The following is an 11,368-nucleotide window of genomic DNA, read 5'->3' as shown; positions in this document are numbered from 1 at the left end:
GAGAGGGGGGAGAGTGGTGGGTAGTCACAAAGAGAGGGGGGAGAGTGGTGGGTAGTCACAAAGAGAGGGGGGAGAGTGGTGGGTAGTCACAAAGAGAGGGGGGAGAGTGGTGGGTAGTCACAAAGAGTGGTGGGAGTGGTGGGTAGTCACAAAGAGTAGGGGGAAAGGGTGGGTAGTCACAAAGAGAGTAGGGGGAAAGGGTGGGTAGTCACAAAGAGAGGAGGGGGAGAGTGGTGGGTAGTCACAAAGAGTGGTGGGAGTGGTGGGTAGTCACAAAGAGTGGTGGGTAGTCACAAAGAGTGGTGGGTAGTCACAAAGAGTGGTGGGAGTGGTGGGTAGTCACAAAGAGTGGTGGGAGTGGTGGGTAGTCACAAAGAGTGGTGGGAGTGGTGGGTAGTCACAAAGAGTGGTGGGTAGTCACAAAGAGTGGTGGGTAGTCACAAAGAGTGGTGGGAGTGGTGGGTAGTCACAAAGAGTGGTGGGTAGTCACAAAGAGTGGTGGGTAGTCACAAAGAGTGGTGGGTAGTCACAAAGAGTGGTGGGAGTGGTGGGTAGTCACAAAGAGTGGTGGGTAGTCACAAAGAGTGGTGGGTAGTCACAAAGAGTGGTGGGAGTGGTGGGTAGTCACAAAGAGTGGTGGGAGTGGTGGGTAGTCACAAAGAGTGGTGGGTAGTCACAAAGAGTGGTGGGTAGTCACAAAGAGTGGTGGGAGTGGTGGGTAGTCACAAAGAGTGGTGGGTAGTCACAAAGAGTGGTGGGAGTGGTGGGTAGTCACAAAGAGTGGTGGGTAGTCACAAAGAGAGGAGGGGGAGAGTGGTGGGTAGTCACAAAGAGTGGTGGGAGTGGTGGGTAGTCACAAAGAGTGGTGGGTAGTCACAAAGAGTGGTGGGTAGTCACAAAGAGTGGTGGGAGTGGTGGGTAGTCACAAAGAGTGGTGGGAGTGGTGGGTAGTCACAAAGAGTGGTGGGAGTGGTGGGTAGTCACAAAGAGTGGTGGGTAGTCACAAAGAGTGGTGGGTAGTCACAAAGAGTGGTGGGAGTGGTGGGTAGTCACAAAGAGTGGTGGGTAGTCACAAAGAGTGGTGGGTAGTCACAAAGAGTGGTGGGAGTGGTGGGTAGTCACAAAGAGTAGGGGGAAAGGGTGGGTAGTCACAAAGAGTAGGGGGAAAGGGTGGGTAGTCAAAGAGTGGGGAGAGTGGTGGGTAGTCACAAAGAGAGGGGGAGAGTGGTGGGTAGTCACAAAGAGAGGGGGAGAGTGGTGGGTAGTCACAAAGAGAGGGGGAGAGTGGTGGGTAGTCACAAAGAGAGGGGGAGAGTGGTGGGTAGTCACAAAGAGAGGGGGAGAGTGGTGGGTAGTCACAAAGAGAGGGGGAGAGTGGTGGGTAGTCACAAAGAGAGGGGGAGAGTGGTGGGTAGTCACAAAGAGAGGGGGGAGAGTGGTGGGTAGTCACAAAGAGAGGGGGAGAGTGGTGGGTAGTCACAAAGAGAGGAGGGGGAGAGTGGTGGGTAGTCACAAAGAGAGTGGGGGAAAGGGTGGGTAGTCACAAAAAGAGAGTGGGGGAAAGGGTGGGTAGTCACAAAGAGAGGAGGGGGAGAGTGGTGGGTAGTCACAAAGAGAGTGGGGGAAAAGGGTGGGATGTCACAAAGAGTGTAGGGGGAAAGGGTGGGTAGTCACAAAGAGTGTAGGGGGAAAGGGTGGGTAGTCACAAAGAGAGTGGGGGAAAGGGTGGGTAGTCACAAAGAGAGTGGGGGAAAGGGTGGGTAGTCACAAAGAGAGTGGGGGAGAGTGGTGGGTAGTCACAAAGAGAGGGGGAGAGTGGTGGGTAGTCACAAAGAGAGGAGGGGGAGAGTGGTGGGTAGTCACAAAGAGTGGGGGGAGTGGTGGGTAGTCACAAAGAGAGGGGTGGGAGAGTGGTGGGTAGTCACAAAGAGAGGGGGGGTGTGGTGGGTAGTCACAAAGAGAGTGGGGGGAGAGTGGTGGGTAGTCACAAAGAGTGGGGGGAGTGGTGGATAGTCACAAAGAGAGGGGTGGGAGAGTGGTGGGTAGTCACAAAGAGAGGGGGGAGTGGTGGGTAGTCAAAGAGTGGGAGGGGAGTGGGGGTAGTCACAAAGAGAGGGGGAGAGTGGTGGGTAGTCACAGAGTGGGGGGAGAGTGGTGGGTAGTCACAAAGAGAGGGGGGGGAGAGTGGTGGGTAGTCACAAAGAGAGGGGGAGAGTGGTGGGTAGTCACAAAGAGTAGGGGGAGAGTGGGGGGAGAGTGGTGGGTAGTCACAAAGAGAGGGGGGAGAGTGGGTGGAATGTGGTGGGTAGTCACAAGAAGAGGGGGGAGAGTGGGGGGAGAGTGGTGGGTAGTCACAAAGAGAGGGGAGAGTGGTGGGTAGTCACAAAGAGAGGGGGAGAGTGGGGGGAATGTGGTGGGTAGTCACAAGAAGAGGGGGAGAGTGGGGGGAGAGTGGTGGGTAGTCACAAAGAGAGGGGAGAGTGGTGGGTAGTCACAAAGAGAGGGGGAGAGTGGTGGGTAGTCACAAAGAGTGGGGAGAGTGGTGGGTAGTCACAAAGAGAGGGAGAGTGGTGGGTAGTCACAAAGAGAGGAGGGGAGAGTGGTGGGTAGTCACAAAGAGAGGGGGAGAGTGGTGGGTAGTCACAAAGAGAGGGGGAGAGTGGTGGGTAGTCACAAAGAGAGGGGGGGAGAGTGGTGGGTAGTCACAAAGAGAGGGGGAGAGTGGTGGGTAGTCACAAAGAGTAGGGGGAGAGTGGGGGGAGTGGTGGGTAGTCACAAAGAGAGGGGGAGAGTGGGTGGAATGTGGTGGGTAGTCACAAGAAGAGGGGGAGAGTGGGGGGAGAGTGGTGGGTAGTCACAAAGAGAGGGGAGAGTGGTGGGTAGTCACAAAGAGAGGGGGGAGAGTGGGGGGAATGTGGTGGGTAGTCACAAGAAGAGGGGGGAGAGTGGGGGGAGAGTGGTGGGTAGTCACAAAGAGAGGGGAGAGTGGTGGGTAGTCACAAAGAGAGGGGGGAGAGTGGTGGGTAGTCACAAAGAGAGGGGGGGGAGAGTGGTGAGAGAGTGGGTAGTCACAAAGAGTGGAGGGAGTGGTGGGTAGTCACAAAGAGAGTGGGGGAGAGTGGTGGGTAGTCACAAAGAGAGTGGGGGAGAGTGGTGGGTAGTCACAAAGAGTGGAGGGAGTGGTGGGTAGTCACAAAGAGTGGAGGGAGTGGTGGGTAGTCACAAAGAGAGGGGGGAGAGTGGTGGGTAGTCACAAAGAGAGGGGGGAGAGTGGTGGGTAGTCACAAAGAGTGGGGAGAGTGGTGGGTAGTCACAAAGAGAGGGGGAGAGTGGTGAGAGAGTGGGTAGTCACAAAGAGTGGAGGGAGTGGTGGGTAGTCACAAAGAGAGGGGGAGAGTGGTGGGTAGTCACAAAGAGAGTGGGGGAGAGTGGTGGGTAGTCACAAAGAGAGTGGGGGAGAGTGGTGGGTAGTCACAAAGAGAGGGGGAGAGTGGTGGGTAGTCACAAAGAGAGTGGGGGAGAGTGGTGGGTAGTCACAAAGAGAGGGGGGGAGTGGTGGGTAGTCACAAAGAGAGGGGGGAGAGTAGCGGGTAGTCACAAAGAGTAGGGGGAGAGTGGGGGGAGATTGGGGGTAGTCACAAGAAGAGGGGGAGAGTGGGGGGAGAGTGGTGGGTAGTCACAAGAAGAGGGGGAGAGTGGGGGAGAGTGGGGGTAGTCACAAGAAGAGGGGGAGAGTGGGGGAGAGTGGTGGGTAGTCACATAGAGAGGGGAGAGTGGTGGGTAGTCACAAAGAGAGGGGGGAGAGTGGGGGGAGAGTGGTGGGTAGTCACAAAGAGAGGGGAGAGTGGTGGGTAGTCACAAAGAGTGGGGGGGGAGAGTGGTGAGAGAGTGGGTAGTCACAAAGAGTGGAGGGAGTGGTAGGTAGTCACAAAGAGAGGGGGAGTTGTGGGTAGTCACAAAGAGAGGGGGGAGAGTGGTGGGTAGTCACAAAGAGAGGGGGAGAGTGGTGGGTAGTCACAAAGAGAGGGGGAGAGTGGTGGGTAGACACAGAAAGAGAGGGGGGTGTGGTGGGTAGTCACAAAGAGAGGGGGGTGTGGTGGGTAGTCACAAAGAGAGGGGGAGAGTGGTGGGTAGTCACAAAGAGAGTAGGGGGAAAGGGTGGGTCGTCACAAAGAGAGTAGGGGGAAAGGGTGGGTAGTCACAAAGAGAGTAGGGGGAAAGGGTGGGTAGTCACAAAGAGAGTGGGGGGAAAGGGTGGGTAGTCACAAAGAGTGGGGGGAGAGTGGTGGGTAGTCACAAAGAGAGGAGGGGGAGAGTGGTGGGTAGTCACAAAGAGTGGGGGGAGTGGTGGGTAGTCACAAAGAGAGGGGGAGAGTGGGGGGAGAGTGGTGGGTAGTCACAAGAAGAGGGAGGAGAGTGGGGGGAGGGTGGTGGGTAGTCACAAAGAGAGGGGAGAGTGGTGGGTAGTCACAAAGAGAGGGGGGGGAGAGTGGTGAGAGAGTGGGTCGTCACAAAGAGTGGAGGGAGTGGTAGGTAGTCACAAAGAGAGGGGGGAGAGTGGTGGGTAGTCACAAAGAGAGGGGGAGAGTGGTGGGTAGTCACAAAGAGAGGGGGAGAGTGGTGGGTAGTCACAAAGAGAGGGGGAGTGGTGGGTAGACACAGAAAGAGAGGGGGGTGTGGTGGGTAGTCACAAAGAGAGGGGGGTGTGGTGGGTAGTCACAAAGAGAGGGGGAGAGTGGTGGGTAGTCACAAAGACAGGGGGAGAGAGTGGTGGGTAGTCACAAAGAGAGTAGGGGGAAGGGTGGGTAGTCACAAAGAGAGTAGGGGGAAAGGGTGGGTAGTCACAAAGAGAGTAGGGGGAAAGGGTGGGTAGTCACAAAGAGTGGGGGGAGAGTGGTGGGTAGTCACAAAGAGAGGAGGGGGAGAGTGGTGGGTAGTCACAAAGAGAGGGGGGGGGGAGTGGTGGGTAGTCACAAAGAGTGGGAGGAGAGTGGGGGTAGTCACAAAGAGTGGGGGGAGAGTGGTGGGTTGTCACAAAGAGTGGGGGGAGAGTGGTGGGTTGTCACAAAGAGTGGGGGGAGAGTGGTGGGTAGTCACAAAGAGTGGGGGGAGAGTGGTGGGTAGTCACAAAGAGTGGGGGGAGAGTGGTGGGTAGTCACAAAGAGAGGGGAGAGTGGTGGGTAGTCACAAAGAGAGGGGAGAGTGGTGGGTAGTCACAAAGAGAGGGGGGAAAGTGGGGGGAGAGTGGTGGGTAGTCACAAAGAGAGGGGAGAGTGGTGGGTAGTCACAAAGAGAGGGGGAAAGTGGGGGGAGAGTGGTGGGTAGTCACAAGAAGAGGGGGAGAGTGGTGGGTAGTCACAAAGAGAGGGGGGGAGAGTGGTGGGTAGTCACAAAGAGAGGGGGGAGTGGTGGGTAGTCACAAAGAGAGGGGGGAGAGAGTGGTGGGTAGTCACAAATAGAGGGGGGAGAGAGTGGTGGGTAGTCACAAAGAGAGGGGGGAGAGAGTGGTGGGTAGTCTCAAAGAGAGGGGGGAGAGTGGTGGGTATTTGCAAAAACTAAAAAAGTGGGGGTGTGGCCATCCTTTTCTCAAAACGTTTTTGCCTTTGTTATATAAGGTTGAAGAGGTAGTTGAGGGGAGGTTATTAAAAGTTAGAGCGAGATGTGAAAACATCACTATGTGTTTGATAAATGTATATGCCCCAGTAGTGGCAGTCGAGAGGGGATGTTTTACAGAGCCATTATCAAATACCATTGAGAAATGTATCACTGACGATTATTTATTTATTGCTTAGGATTTTATCTGTACAGTCAGGGATTTTGATAGAAACCACAAAGAACCTCATATGGCCTCAATTACTTAAAAAAAACACCTTATTGTAACCTATGAACTATATGATATTTGGCAGAGCCAAAATGGAAGCAGGAGACAGTACACATGGGCCCAAGTGAGAGAGACCATGATCTCTCTGGCCAGGTTCATCGTTTTGAGCGTCAATCTCAGGTCTGTAAATCAAGTGTGATTACCCCAGTGGGATTTTCTGATCATTGTTTAATAACAGGTGGTTTACATTAACCTGTTGAAACTCTGGGGGCGCTATATCATTTTTGGATAAAAAGACGTGCCCGTTTTAAGCGCAATATTTTGTCACAAAAAGATGCTCGACTATGCATATAATTGGTAGCTTTGGAAAGAAAACACTCTGACGTTTCCAGAACTGCAAAGATATTTTCTGTGCGTGCCCTAGAACGTGAGCTACAGGCAAAACCAAGATGAAACGGCATCCAGGAAATGAGCAGGATTTTTGAGGCTCAGTTTTCCATTGTCTCCTTATATGGCTGTGAATGCGAGAGGAGTAAGTCTGCCCTTTCTGTCGTTTCCCCAAGGTGTCTGCAGCATTGTGACGTATTTGTAGGCATATCATTGGAAGATTGACCATAAGAGACCACATTTACCAGGTGTCCGCCCGGTGTCCTGCGCCGAAATTGGTGCGCAAAAGTCAGCTGCAAGTATTTTTCCACAGAATTCAGAGAAGAATGCAGGGTTCCACGAACGATATATCAATGAAGAGATATGTGAAAAAACACCTTGAGGATTGATTCCAAACAACGTTTGCCATGTTTCGGTCGATATTATGGAGTTAATTCTGAAAAATTTTGACGTTGTAGGTGACTGAATTTTCGGTTCGTTTCGGTAGCCAAATGTGATGTACAAAACAGAGCGATTTCTCCTACACAAAGACGCTTTCAGGAAAAACTGCACATTTGCTATGTAACTGAGAGTCTCCTCATTGAAAACATCCGAAGCTCTTCAAAGGTAAATGATTTGACTTATTTGGTTATCTGGATTTTGTGAAAATGTTGCGTGCTAAATGCTACTCAAAATGCTAAGCTAGCTTAGCATACTCTTACACAAATTAGTGAATTGCTATGGTTCAAAAGCATATTTTGAAAATCTGAGATGACAGTGTTGTTAAGAAACGGCTAAGCTTGAGAGTAGGCGCATTATTTTCATTTTATTTGCGATTTTCAGAAATCGTTAACGTTGCGTTATGCTAATGAGCCTGAGGCTTTAGTCACGATCCCGGATCCAGGATGTGGAGTTTCAAGAGGTTTAATGCTGTAAAACAGCGGCAGGGTAGACTAGTGGTTAGAGTGTTGGGCTCGTGATTGAAAGGTTGCAAGATCAAATCCCCGAGCTGACAAGGTGCAAGTCTGGTGTTCTGCCCCTGAACAAGGGAGAACAACAGGCTGTCATTGGAAATAACAAATTAACTGACTTGCCTTAAATAAAGGTAAAAGTGTATAATGGCATTTTAAGATAACTTTATTGATTAATGTTCACTTCCAAAAATGTTTTAGTTTTTTTTCTGGGAGAGGAGGAGGTCTGAAGAGGACAGTTTTTTTTCAACAGTGGTGGGAAAAATGGAAAATCCAGATTCAACAATTCTGGAATCAATACACGATGTCACCAGAGATATCAGCAGATCAATGCCCTTGAATCTGAAATAACTCTGATGTTAGTTGAGACCACAGGAGATCGAGGCCATACTCAGGCCCTCAAGAAAAAACAAGTTGGCAGACCTGCTGGGCATTAGAGCACAGGAGGCATTGGTGACAAGTAAGTTTACAGGAATCTCTGAAATGGATGCCTCATCCAAATTTCTCTTTGGTTTAGAGGAAAATAATGGACAAAGAGGAATTATTCATTTGCCTAAAATCAGCTGTTGGGCAGGAACCCTATCGGAATTAGAAAGAGGACAGTTATATGCTGAGAGTACGAAGAGGATGTAACAGTGACACAGCAGTTCTTTGATGGGCTCCCACAGGTGGCTGCAGAAGCTCAGGTTGAACTAGAGAAACCATTGTCTTTGCAGGAGCTGTACACTGCATTAAAAGGCATGGACAATGGAAGGGCACCAGGCACTGATGGGCTTCCCGTTGACTTTCTTAAAGTATTTTTGGGCTATGTTGGGAGAGGATTGGTTAGCAGTAGTTAATGAGAGTTTGACCGGAGGGTTACTACTTATAAGCTGCAGGAGGGCTGTCCTCACCCTACTGCCAAAAAAGGGTGAGGCCGGTGGCCTTAATGTGCACTGATTATAAGATCCTGTCCAAGGCGTTGTCTAACAGGTTGAGGGAGATGATGTGGCAAATGATACAAACGGACCAGTCCTACTGTGTTACCGGCAGGCAGATAGGGGATAACATTTCCATGACACCTGATTTTTGGGGACGTCTCTAGGGCTTTTGGGTTGGATGCTGGTCTAAATTGTCAAGTGTCAGTGTGCAGAGGTGAGGACGGAGTCAGGCGCAGGACACAGAACTGAGTAAACACTAAACATGGAACAGTCACGCACAAAACATCATGGGACCCAGAGGGTTAAATAGGGAGATAAATATAATGTAATGGAAACCAGGTGTCAATCAAGACAAAACAAATGGGAAAAGAAACGTAGATCGGTGGCAGCTAGAAAGCCGGTGACGCCGACCGCTGACCGCCGAACGCCGCCCGAACAAGGAACCAACTTCGGCGGAAGTCGTGACATGAATTCAGTTGATCAGGAAAAGGCATCTGACCGAGTTGAACGTCAATACTTATGGTGCTTTTGAGGCTGTTGGTTTCAGCTCTGGTTTTATTGCCATGATCAGGGTGATGTATGGTGACGTTGAAAGTGAATTGAAAGTTAACAGTGGCTCCTTTTTAAAGTGTGTAGAGGAAGTAGACAAGCTGCAGGAAGACTCTGTCAGCAGAAGAGGGGATTATGCTCAACAGACAAAAGAAAAAGGTTACAAGATGAAAACATCCCATTTCCAAGACTAGGGATTAAACCCAATATCTCAGAGTCAGAAAGAAAATGTTTTATTACTGGATTTGAGAGGGTTGGAAGAGGTGAGTCTGGATAAGGTGAATGGGAAGGATTTGTATAGGGGGTGCGTCAAGGTTTTTGAATAAAAGATACATTGAAAATAGATAAGGCACTGCTTGTAGGGTAAAACTGGGCCTTGATGACAAGGTAAAGCCAGCATGGAGAACACTGTACAGGGAACTGGTGATATGTAATGGAGGGTGTTGAAGGGGACTGGTGATATGTAATGGGGGGTGTTGATGACAAGATAAAGCCAGCATGGAGAACACTGTACAGGGGACTGGTGATATGTAATGGGGGGTGTTGATGACAAGGTAAAGCCAGCATGGAGAACACTGTACAAGGGACTGGTGATATGTAATGGGGGGTGTTGATGACAAGGTAAAGCCAGCATGGAGAACACTGTACAAGCCACCGTTACTAAAGGGGACTGGTGATGTGTAATGGGGGGTGTTGATGGGGACTGGTGATATGTAATGGGGGGTGTTGATGACAAGGTAAAGCCAGCATGGAGAGCACTGTACAGGGGACTGGTGATATGTAATGGGGGGTGTTGATGACAAGGTAAAGCCAGCATGGAGAACACTGTACAGGGGACTGGTGATATGTAATGGGGGTGTTGATGGGGACTGGTGATATGTAATGGGGGTGTTGATGACAAGGTAAAGCCAGCATGGAGAACACTGTACAAGCCACCGTTACTAAAGGGGACTGGTGATATGTAATGGGGGGTGTTGATGACAAGGTAAAGCCAGCATGGAGAACACTGTACAGGGAATTGGTGATATGTAATGGGGGGTGTTGAAGGGGACTGGTGATATGTAATGGGGGGTGTTGATGACAAGGTAAAGCCAGCATGGAGAACACTGTACAAGCCACCGTTACTAAAGGGGACTGGTGATGTGTAATGGGGGGTGTTGATGACAAGGTAAAACCAGCATGGAGAACACTGTACAGGGGACTGGTGATATGTAATGGGGGGTGTTGATGGGGACTGGTGATATGTAATGGGGGGTGTTGATGACAAGGTAAAGCCAGCATGGAGAACACTGTACAGGGGACTGGTGATATGTAATGGGGGGTGTTGATGACAAGGTAAAGCCAGCATGGAGAACACTGTACAGGGGACTGGTGATATGTAATGGGGGGTGTTGATGGGGACTGGTGATATGTAATGGGGGGTGTTGATGACAAGATAAAGCCAGCATGGAGAACACTGTACAGGGGACTGGTAATATGTAATGGGGGGTGTTGATGGGGACTGGTGATATGTAATGGGGGGTGTTGATGGGGACTGGTGATATGTAATGGGGGGTGTTAATGACAAGGTAAAGCCAGCATGGAGAACACTGTACAGGGGACTGGTGATATGTAATGGGGGGTGTTGATGACAAGGTAAAGCCAGCATGGAGAACACTGTACAGGGGACTGGTAATATGTAATGGGGGGTGTTGATGGGGACTGGTAATATGTAATGGGGGGTGTTGATGACAAGGTAAAGCCAGCATGGAGAACACTGTACAGGGGACTGGTGATATGTAATATGGGGTGTTGATGGGGACTGGTGATATGTAATGGGGGGTGTTGATGACAAGGTAAAGCCAGCATGGAGAACACTGTACAGGGGACTGGTGATATGTAATGGGGGGTGTTGATGACAAGGTAAAGCCAGCATGGATAACACTGTACAAGCCACCGTTACTAAAGGGGACTGGTGATATGTAATGGGGGGTGATACATGGCATCATAGCAGTTAATGCTTTTGTTTCTGTCATTAACTCAGATGATGGAGGTGGATGTCCTTTATGTAACATAAGAGAAAAAATGTTTTACTGTTTGATGGAGTGTGAGAGGAGAAAGCCTCTCTCTGAGATACCAGAGTCTTTGTTTACAGCTGTAGGGGAGATGTTCACTGTTTTAAGGGATTTGAGAGGAGAAAGCCTCTCTCTGAGATACTAGAGTCTTTTATTACAGCTGTAGGGGAGATTGTCACTGTTTGATGGAGTGTGAGAGGAGAAAGCCTCTCTCTGAGATACTGGAGTCTTTGTTTAGAGCTGTAGGGGAGATTTTCACTGTTTTAAGGGGTGTGAGAGGAGAAAGCCTCTCTCTGAGATACTAGAGTCTTTTATTACAGCTGTAGGGGAGATTTTCAATAACACTGTTTATATGTTGGTGTTTCAATATAGTAAGCAACAGAAATGAAAATGCCAACTGTTAAATGTTATTTTGGGACAAGCTAAGATGTCAATTTGTCTGAGTAGGCAACATAAGATAGACACGGGATACAGGCAGGATGTAAGAAGTGTTTTTAAGGGATTGGTCAAAGCGAGAATAAAAGTGGATTTTGAGTTCTTCTCGGCTATGAAAGAGCTCCCATTGTTTGAGGAGAAGTGGGCTTAGGAAGGAGCAGTACGTTAGGAAGGAGCAGTACGTTAGGAAGGAGCAGTACGTTAGGAAGGAGCAGTACGTTAGGAAGGAGCGGTACGTTAGGAAGGAGCGGT

Source organism: Oncorhynchus masou, chromosome 30, assembly GCF_036934945.1.
Source record: "Oncorhynchus masou masou isolate Uvic2021 chromosome 30, UVic_Omas_1.1, whole genome shotgun sequence".
Lineage (NCBI taxonomy): Eukaryota > Metazoa > Chordata > Actinopteri > Salmoniformes > Salmonidae > Oncorhynchus > Oncorhynchus masou.
The sequence above is the reverse complement of the archived record's forward strand: the minus strand, read 5'-3'. Positions refer to the sequence as shown.